The 11,183-nt window shown below is 47.4% G+C and overlaps 1 pseudogene; it reads right to left on the reverse strand.

The window, feature by feature from the left end:
- Positions 1 to 6,623: 6,623 nt before the first annotated feature.
- LOC112552018 lies at positions 6,624 to 6,796 on the reverse strand (annotated as a pseudogene).
- Between the last annotated feature and the right edge of the window lie 4,387 nt (positions 6,797 to 11,183).

An 11,183-nucleotide genomic window follows, 5' to 3' on the forward strand; every position in this document is an offset into this window, starting at 1 on the left:
GGGGGGGGGGAAGCTCCCTACCACTGTGTGCATTCCCAGGGAGAGGGCTATGGGGGGTGGGCATGTGCCCTTCCAGGTTTGTGTGCATGGTGAGGGTGGATGTGGGCTGCCCACTTCAGGCTCGGGGCTCCCTGCCCTGTTACCCTTCCCTCATGAGCCGCACCACCATGGCCAGGCACCCCTTGCCCACCTGGCAGCTGTAGGGGCAGGGGCAATGGCATGAAGTTGTGCCCCCCCACTTTTTAACTCAAGGGAGAGGAGGAATCATCTTAGGTTCCTTGCCCCCCCACAAAAATTAAAATCAGTGCCTATGGACACGGTATGTTGAGTCACATATATCTTGGGAATCCAGGTCCGAGTGTTACTGCCATAGTAACTTTAGTTTCTACAAAAAGCTGAATGGTCAAAGCAGCCTAGAACAAACCACACCTGTCCTAAAAGCTTTGTGTTATCTACCCATGTTTGTAACACTATTATATTGATGACTTTCAAAGCACAACATAGATTCATCACACTTTTAATGTCTATGCTTCTGTTCAGCATGATTTAAAAATAATCTTAACCTTTCTGTCCACACCATGTTATTTAGTAGAGCGTCATATGAATACAGCAACTGTTTGTTCAATCACAAGTTATTCTCTCATTTGAATCATCCCAATGTATGGCACCACAAAAACAATAGTCATAAATAACAGAAAAGATTGTGAAGTAATCAAGTTATACAAAACAAATTAAGGTTTTCAGTTAATGAAGCATGATGCGTTTTATTCAGTAACTGTATCCTAGTTCGCAGCTAGAAGGAGTAGGAAGTTCAGCCACTCCAGTGCAAAGTATCAATACTTGTGAAGCTGCTTCATTTGCCAGAAATCCAGCACATGAACTTGGGCTGCCAGAAATGTGGCACAGGGCTGAGACAGGGTAAGTTACATTGTTCCAAATGGGGAACCTGACAAATTCCTTGCTATAACCACTGCATCCAATTTAGAGCATCTGCCAAGACACTGAAACCTAGAGGGAGTTCAAATAAAAGCTATAAAAATCATATCCTGGGAAGCCAGGAGCAGCTAACCTGGAAAACTAGACAAGCTTCACTGAGGACTTCAATGGTGTGAAGCACTTGGTAACAATCTTCCGGCATTAGAAAAGCAGGTGCAAAACAAATATGCTTTACAACCAGCCAGAGGAAGTCAGAGTTTGTAGTAAAATTCACTGGTCCTATAAAACCCCAGAACTGTGCTACACTCTCTTGAGCACCACTCTCTCGCATTGCTAACCATTTATACATATGAAGGCAAGGCAGGATGGCACCTATATTTTCACATATGTAAAACATTGAGGATGAGGTGCTTATGGTGAAACAATGGGCTGTGTCTTGCAGTGGCAGGATGAAGTTAACAAATATATTGCAACTCACAGGAAAGTAATACAGTGGGAGACGGTATACTGTATTTTGGTCATGGACAGGCCTGGACACAGGCATGGGTGAACAGGGTAGCTGCTTGGGGCCCAAAAATGGTAATTTTTTTATTATCATTATCTCTAGCAAAGAGGGGCCTGATACTGAAAGTTCACCTAGGGCCACCAGGAGTCCAGGTACAGTGCTGGTTGTGGAGAGGGATAGATTTTGGGGTGTGGGGTCCAGGGTAGATACATTACAGCCCTGCAGTGACAGAGACTCAGTGGATGTCTTTAGAAGTTTTCCTGTCCCTAGATTCTGTTTTCATCAACGAAGGCCCCAACTCCATGTCCAATTGAATGACAGCCTTTTTTTTAAAAAAAATTGTTTCAAGGGTCATAGGCCTATGTGAAACAGCACCGTTTCGTTTCAACTGTTTTGCAGTTTCAACAGGACAGTATTTCATTTCGAGTTTCATTTCATTTCAAAACCACTGTTCTGTTTTGTTTCGTTGAAACTTTTGCTGTTTTGACGTTTCATCCATAGGCTATAAGGGGGAAGCATGAATCTGCTTATAACTTAGTCATTTCTTGCCTGCTTCAGATGAAACTTGCAGGAAAAGTAGCCCCTTGTGGGGCCATGAAGCCAGCCATGTTTCAAGGAGACAGGTGCATGGGTTTCTAGGAAACTGCACCTCAGGCTGCTAATAAGCAAAACTCATGACATGTGAGACTGTGTGTGTGTGTTAAGGCGCACCCTCACTGGAGCTGGGGCCTCTACACAACATGGTAGTGTGCCCCAATGAGGTCTCCTACTCCCCTATACCCTCAGTCCAGTCCACAGCTTTAAATTACAACAGGTAATAACTTAGTAAGCAGCATAGTAGCACCAGCAGCATCTAAGGCAGCCAAACTGTGACTGAGCCTTTCGTTCCTCCTCTGCAGGAGCTTCTTCTCCAGCAGCTGCCAGAGAACTCTCCCTGCCAGCCCCAGCCCTGGGGTGTAGATGTGCCCAGGACCCCATGTCCTTCTGGTCAGGTGCTAGGGGTGTTGGTCCACAGACATGGCATTGGCAGACAAGGTCCTTTGGGTCAATCTAATCTGGTACCTTTTAACAGACCAATTGAATAGTTACAGAAATATATCTTAGCAAGCTTTCACACTACAACCTGTCAGACATCTGATTCCCTAGGTACCTTTCCACTTTTACCTGTACTGCTATATCCCCCTTCCCCTCCCTTTCCCACCCCAGCCTGCCCCTCACACCTTATTGCCTCCATTTCCATTTTCACTGACTGAATTCCTTGCCTGCACTGCATGCCAGCCTCTGGCTTCTTTACTATTCCTTCCATCCTGGACCAGCACACACGCCAACTGCAGGTGCTTCCTCAGCCTGATGAAGGGTTTTCCAATGCAAAAGCTGGCATCCCAGGCAGCTAAGCTGAGCTCACTGGGAGCCTCATAACTTCACTGCAATAAGCAAGCGTCAGACCTGTCAACGATGTGACAGGTCTGGGCTTTCCCCAGCCAGGACTGTGTGCATGCATGTGGTGGCTGGAGGTTCTGGTGTCTCCAACCCACCTTTCACCAGGGGGATCCTCGGTCCTGGCATTTCCTGGGGCTGCCACACCACTAGCAGTCCCACTAGGCCTCCCCATCCCTGGCAGAGTGCAATTTTTGTGGTCATGCCCAGGACCTGGGGCCTTCTCCTTCCCCATAGCCCCAGCTACCTCCAAGTTCATCCTGGCACAGAAGCTCATCAGGGACATATTCTTCCCCTGATGGCTGGTGATGCAGTGAGTGCCCTCTCCAGCTCTGAAAGTGGGGCATTAAATGGCTTTTAAAAAATGAAAAAATGAAATAGGTGCGGACAGAGTGAGAAGGGTGGCATTCACTTCATCTACACCTGGAGCTTGGAAAACCCCAGCAACGGGAGGTTCACCTTCAGGAACACCAACTTCTCCACCAAACCAGGATCCAAGCAGGTGCAGTGGGGTGTCACTACATCCCTAGCAATGCTGAACACCCTCTCACTTGGAACATTAGTTGGTAGACAGGACAGGTGTTCCTGGGCAACTGTGGCCAGATCTGGACACATCTGGATGTGGCTTGCCCAGTAGGCCAATGGGTCACATAGCACTGGCTCCATGTCCTTGGTGAGATAGGCAGCCACCAAGGTCTGAGTGCTACCTGCCTGATGGTGGGGTCTGGTGCCTCTGGACCCCACCATGGAATCCATGCCCTTGGCCCACACTGGCAGTGCCTGTGATGCAGGAAGAAACTGGCTGGTGGATGGCATGCTAGCATGGAACAGTGGATCCCCTTCTTCCACATCCCCCCACCTCTGCCATTCTGCCTCCCTGACTCTCTTCACCAGCACCTCCATCCACTGATCCAGGGTTTGGCTGCTGCATATGCTGCCCTTCACTCTCAGGTCACCATGGCAGCCAGCACATGGACTGTACTGGACCACAAGGGATGAAGTCATTTCCTGATGCTCTCCTTCAGCCACCTCACTAGTGCCCGCACATCTGGTGACAGCGGCTTGCCCCAGCCAGGAACACTGATCCCCTGGAAGCTCTCCATTTGGCTCTGAAGTTCCCTCACTACAGGGATCACCTAGCTAAGAAGGGCATCAGCAGCACTGAGGGTCTTGGTGGCCTCGAGGACCACCGAGATCTGGGAAATTATATCCCACTCAGCTCTGTTAAGGAGCCACTGATCCCAATCTCTCCGAGGAAAGCTCTCTCATGGATGGCTTTCTGTTGCTCCACCAGCCTCTCGAGCATCAGGTATGTGGAATTCCACTGAATCTCCCCATCCTGTATGATTTTGTGCTGCAGGATGTTCAGCTCTGCTTGTTTGTCCCACAGCATCTTGCCTTCCTTGATGCTCCAGCGGAAGTAGACTGCCACCTTCCTGCATTTGGAAATGAGCTTGCTGGTGGTGCTAGTGCCATCACCGGCAGCCCTGTCCCCCTGCAAAGTGTCCCTGACTATGAGGTGGAACTTGTGTGCCACACAGTTCACATCATGAACTGCCTTGACCATATTGACCCAATTGTCAGTGATCATGAACCTACAGGTGAGCTTGCTCTGCCCAAGAAGCCACTCTTGCACCAAGTGGTTCATGGCCCCCATGATCTCTGTTGCCATGTGCGACTCATCCATTACCTTGGCTTGGAGGAAAGCCCACTGACAAGCCTGACTGGTCACACCAGTGCCCTGTGAGGGAGAGGTAGGCGTGATCTCCACCCCAGCTGCTCCAGATGTCCAAGATGAATTGTAAGGCCACCTGCAGACCTGTCTTGTGCAGCCCCTCCTTCAAGTACTCCCTGCATGCCTCACAGGGAGGGCACCACCGTCCTGCTTAAGGGGGTGCATGTGGGCACTTGTGAGGGCCTTTGCAATGTGCCCTGCTTTCTGTCTACCTTTCTCCCACTGTTCCAGGGTGGCCTGCCTCTCCTTTGGGGGGATGGGGCTTTGGAGTGAGAGGGGGACTTCCCTTTGGGCATGCTCGCACTGGTGCCAGGCTGAGGAGGAGCAAGGGCAAGGGGGTGGTGCCTGTGGAGATACATGCGCATCCGTATCGTGCTCAGATGTTTTGTTCCCTTGCCCTGGCTGCTTTTGGCTTGGCAGTGCAGGCAGATAGCATATGTGGGATCATTTGCCAGCTCATAATAATCCCAGACCACACTACCCGCTCACTTCTGGGGTGCGGGTGCATGTGTGGATGCTGCCCTTTCCCCTTCCTCAGCAGGCAGAGGCACAGCAACAGGAGGAGTGGACTCAGCTGAGCCACTTGCCTCCACAACCTCTACCTCCTCCTCCTCCTCTGAAGTGCCTTCTGAGGAAGGAGACCTGGTTCTAGGGGAAACTTGAGGGGTGTGGAGCACAAACTCAGATGATTCTCTCTCTTTCCCCAGAATTTCCCTTGCTATGGCACTCAGATCCAGATCCAGCTCCAGCTCTTCCTCTAGCACTGGAAGGCTCAGCATGGGAAATGAAATGGGGGTGGAGGAGACTGTCACGCTGGTGCTGCTACTTGTTGTTATAGTAGTGGTGGGGGCAGGGCGGGTTATGGCTGGTGCCCTTGATGGGGATGCAGACTCAGGAACAGGCAGTAGCACTGGCACTGCTCCCCTCTCCTTGCTGCCTGTAGAACTGTAAGCCTCATCCCTGCTCATTGTAGGAAAGAGGCTGCATCTCACAGGGGAAACTTACACCTCTCATACATGCCCATCCCTGAAGGCTTGCCAGCTGTCTTTCCACCATGTTTCATGGTATGTTTCATAGTGTCTTACCTTTATAAAAATATATAAATGCATCTGCCTTCCTATATAAATTCTATAGTATAATATGCCACAAGGTATATATATAGAAAAATAAAAATATATAAATGTTTATGCCTTCCTATATAAATTCTATATTAAAATATCCAATACAATTATGAAATTGAAAAGAATAAATCAATTAATATAGTAATAAAATAAAAGGATCTAGAAAGAAAGCAAATGGTATTGCAGAATCCCACTTGCTAGGCTAGCAAGTAGGAAATCAAATCAATGGTAGTGGTCATCTTTGTTGTCTAACGCTCCCGAGCTGCTGGAAGATAGCTCAGTAACAGTCAGATCCCAAGGCAGAAAGCAGGCCAGTTCAAACAATGCTGCCTTTTATGCTGTTTTTCTATCCCTCCCCCAGAGCACTGGGATTGGAAGGGACCTCAGAGAAGGATCACAGTCACAGGCTAGTTACACAGTCAATATGAGAGCAGTCCTTCCCCTCTGTTCCCCCTCCCTCTCCTTACTTCCTGTTTCCCTCCAGGCAAGCCCAGCTTGAGCTTTAAAACCTTTCGACTGCCCTCGTTTCATTTCAAAGCTGTTTCAAAGCCCTTCATTTCATTTTGATTTCACTGTTTCAAGCTCGAAACAAGTCAACACAGCATCCAAACAAAACAGCAAAATTTCACACCGCCCTAAAAATTAGTCCTAAATCCTATTGGGCAAAGTCCAATAGTCAAGTTCCAAATCTTGACTGAGCAGAGATCAATCGTTCAAGTCTGTGCATCTCTACCACCAGGAAAGTATCCACTCTCCCAGACTCATGGGTCTGGGGCTTCAGACACTCCCCAAATCCATGGCAGGCATCCAGTGTTCAAGCCCCAAGCCTGGGGGCCTTGGGGCTCTGATGCCCCGCTAGTCTTACTTGTTCCTAGCTAAGAAGCAAGCCATGGGGAAAGTGAGAATGAAGTCCCCAATTACCACAAAATTGTGTAGTCGAGTTACCTGCATTGAGGAAACTCACTGGGGTCAGCCTGCCCAGAGTACAAGGGACAGACCTCACCCTATAACTACACTTGATGGGCTGAGAGGATAATGGGATCTTCCCTGCCATGTAAGTTTAATTAAATTAAATTACAGACTTCTGAGCCAGATACCCACCAGGAACCATCAAACCTACAATTATAACTAGGGATCTATCTGAATCATGCTAAGGCAAAAGAAAAATTGCAGTCCACTTGCAGCCTTCAGCACCATTTTTGTGGTCTTTTCACGGTGCCCTCTCCTCCCCCCATCAGCAATTGACCAACGGGCCCTAGCAGCCCTGTCCCTTGCTGCTTCTTGGCCAAGAGGGCTGCCCATCATGCAGTCCCATCCTTTGCCGCTGATTAGTGGAGAGTGGCAGCGCTGGACAACGGGCAGCCCTCTCAGCCAATAAGCAGTAAGGAGGTGAGAGGCCCACCATTTTTGCTGCTCCCCTTCATGCTGGCAGCTCCGCCCCTCCCCCTGCTGGGAGCCAGCATTTTATTTTTAGAAAGTTTTCTTTTCCTGGTGATTCCGTGCCAAAAATCACGATGATTGCCATTTTCACGGAAACCAATTTTTTTTGCAGTTTCCATGAAAAACACGGAATTGCGAATAGGGTAGATCCCTAATTATAGCTGTAACATATGCCAGCCCCTTGGGGCAAGGGCTATCTTTCTTACACTGTACAGTGTTTAGGTACAGGGAGCCCCTGGCCTCCAGCTCTTGCCAATATAAAATCTGTGGTGTGTGTCCTTACTACACTGAATAATTCAGGATTATTCAGTATTTCTCTCATTTCAGATATTCAATTTGTTAAATATTATACCAAGGGTCTAGTACACAGAGAATCTTCAACCCCTGCATGCTTTAGTGGGAGTTCAAAATGCTATGAAAAGCCAAATCTGTCCTGTGTGGGATTCCTGTGGCATGCTCTCCTCCAACAGTTTTGTTGACTTCCCTTAGAGGTACATTCTAAATTAAGGAATTATTTTACCAAACAGAGTGAAGCTGCAGTATACATGATAAGGAGTCATCTCTGTAAACACAGCCCATATGCAGGCAAGGGAACAATCAGACTGTTTGATGACATTTGGATATTTCTGTGAAACTGAACATAAGTTTCCAGGTTCAAATATAAGAGACTAAAGTTACAGAAAAATATGTCAACAGAAAAACCTGTATTTATCTATTCTGGCACTGTACAAACAACAAATTTGCTGCATCTTTTACATTTGTCACAACATTACTCTGCTTAAACAGTTATATAAATAGTCTGAATTTTTAAAGCACATGTCTTGTAGACCTAGGCAAGGCAAAGATTTAAAAACTATTCTCAATGACTAACACGCATACATGATTTTTTAGAATTAGTATTTTGTTAGAAAATAGAGTCTGTCTAATTCTACAATGGGGAGGGAGGAAGAAAGGGGGTTATGCACTCCGAAACAGGACTAATTAATGTTAGCACCTTAGCTTAATTAAGAATGCTAAATTATTGGATGAAAAACAGATCTTTTATGCTTTTCAGATCCTCTGAGAAGTGCATTTTAGAAGTCTCTCCTTTTCCAAATCAATCCTTGTTTGAGTGGATAAATAATGTCTATGTTCTCCTCCAGACAAATGGCATAGGAAATGTACTGAGAGTCACTGACCCAATGTTTCCCCTATATTTAAAACAAGATGTAAATTTAAGATTTAAAGATGCCAGTATGCAGACAGATATGATATGCAGGAAGTGAGATGTTCTCAAACTTGTCACTTTGTGAGACTGATAAAGCACTCTTTTGGCATGGAAACCTACCTACTGTGGTACAAAACTACAAACAAGAGGCCATTACCAGACCGCAATTCACTCTAACGAGATCTGGAGCCATCATGGGCAGGTGTGGCTGGAGTCTATATTCAGACAGAGGACTTAAATCACTAGTTATAGTCTTGTTCATTCTTTGAAGAATTAAGAGGAAAATGGCTCTCTCCAGTAGTGATTTTAAATTCTTAAAAAAGAAAAAACAAATGGTCTCCTCTATACTCCCTAGGCGTATTCACATTACTTGTGCAAAGAATGAGCCAGACTGAAATATGATACCCCTGCTTTACTTCTTTGTTCACGCTTTGTATTACCTAGTTTTTGTATTGTCATATACTAAGTTCTACTTAAATTATGTTTAATGTGGAAAATGTGCAATCTCATGGTATGCATTTAGCAAAAATGATAAATTATATAAATGTTATTATTATATTATGTAATTGTATTGCATTGTTTTAGCAAAAGCTGCAAATAAACTACTGCTAGAAAACAGGCTATACCTGACCTTTTTCCACTCTCATCAAACATTATCTGGGAAATGGTCTCAAATTACGATCGTCTTCCAAACCACTCTTATCAGATTACTTTGGCTAAATTAACAAATAAACCTTACTGATGAAGGAAGAACAAAAAAAACAGCATCTCATTCAAAAATCTTATGCCAGTTTCCCCAACTTTGCTTCTATAGCAAAGGAGAGCTACGAGAGCTATATTTTATACTTTGACAAACATCACTTAGCACCTGTTATTAACAATCTCTTCTTTTCTGTTGATATCACTACAGTCATAAAAATTAAATACTATTCGAAAAAAAAATATTCACGTCCTTCATTTTAGGGAATCTCTACAAACAGCCTGAGAATCATCTCTCCATTTACTACTCCCTGCAACCAACCTTTCAGCTGTCTCAGAAAATTAGGTTACATCTTGCAAAAGTGACTGTAAAGCTAAACACATCTGCTTTACTATAACATACAAGTTCATAGAATCATAGAAAACCAGGGTTGGAAGGGACCTCAGGAGGTCATCTAGTCCAACCCCTTGCTCAAAGCAGGACCATCCAACTAGAGCATTCCAGCCAGGGCTTTGCCGACCCGGACCTTAAAAACCTCCAAGGATGGAGAGTCCAACACCTCTCTAGGTGACCTGTTCCAGTGCTTCACCATCTTCCTAGTGAAAAAGTTTTTCTTAATATCTAATCTAAAGTTCCCTTGCTGCAACTTGAGCCCATTGCTCCTTGTTCTGTCATCTGCCACCACTGAAAACAGTCTAGCCCAGGGGTGGGCAATTATTTTGGGGGGAGGACTGCTTACCGAGTTTTGGCAAGCCACCTAGGGCCACATGGATAGCCCCACCCCTTGACAGGTGCCCCGCCCTCTGATCGCCACCTTGGGACCAGAAGTCCTGCCCTCTAACCCTTGCCACCAGAAGTCCCTCCCCTCTTCCCCTGGGAGTACTCTTTTCAGCAAGGGGGTTTGCCAACTCAGAACCAGAAAAATACCAAATTATATTTTCTAAAAATCAAACATACTACAACATTCATTAATTTCATTTCAAAAAATATTTTTGTCTCAATTTACATGTGTTTGTGTAGTCTACATAGAGGTTATAGTATAATAGCTCAAAATGAAGTCTTACTCTTGTATATTGTGGGAGGGTAGGATTTGTGGGGGTGTGGATAGGCATGGGGGTGAGGGGTACATGGTTTGTGGGGGGCTGTGAGTGTATGGGGGGAGGGTGGCTGGGGAGAGATGTGGCTTGTGTGGAGGGGGAGGGTTTGCCCACAGTACCCCACCCCCCAGCAGCAGGCAGAGCCCCCACCAGCGCTCCTGCAAGCCCAGGCTCTGCACTCCTGCTGCTCCTGGCCCCGAGGCACCGGCATAGGTCCTATGCTCCTGCTCACTGCCACTTCCCCCCAATCTGCCACCACTGCCCTTCTCCTACAGCCCCACCCCACTCATGCACCACATCCCAGCTGCTCCTGCATTGCACCTGGGAACCACGTAGTGTTGGAGCATCCAGCTAGCAGGTGAGGTGGGGAGTGGGGACATAGCTGCGAAGGCGGAGGGAAAGGGTAGCGTGCAGGCATGCAGAGCACAGCAACAGCTGGGTGGGAGCACAGAGCCCATGTCAGTGCACTGGAGCCAGTGCCAGCCACCGAGAGCAGGGTGGCAGGAGCACGAGGTTCGGGCCAGCAGTGGCTCTATGGAGCTGGGCTGTGCTGTGCCAGGAGGAAGATGGGGCAGCCTGCCCTGCTCCATAGACCCCTGCCACTCACTGCTCCTTCCCTCTGCCTTCCATAGTCATTTCCCCCCCCCCCCCCCCCCCCCCCACCAGTTGTTCAGGCACCAAATGGTTACCAGCTGCAGCACTGGGACCACAGGAGCCAGCCCAGACCAGCCCTGAGGGCTGGGGCAAGCACTTGTGGTTCTCCCCTGCCTCCCTTCCCCCCTCTTTGTTGTCATGACCCAAAAGGCATGATTGAGTGTGTGTGCTTCGGCACCAGAATTATCCCCGCCAAGTTGCAGAGCATTGCACGGGAGTGTTTCCTGTTGCAGAGGAAACCCCGGTGCAGGGACCAGTTTCCCGCCTTTTCTGCAGCTTCTTTTGCAGAGTGCATTGCTCATGTTGCAAGAGGAATGCACGGTGCAAAAGAGTTCCCGCCACCGGTATGCA

Source organism: Alligator sinensis, unplaced genomic scaffold (genome assembly GCF_000455745.1).
Source record: "Alligator sinensis unplaced genomic scaffold, ASM45574v1 scaffold980_1, whole genome shotgun sequence".
Taxonomy (NCBI): domain Eukaryota; kingdom Metazoa; phylum Chordata; order Crocodylia; family Alligatoridae; genus Alligator; species Alligator sinensis.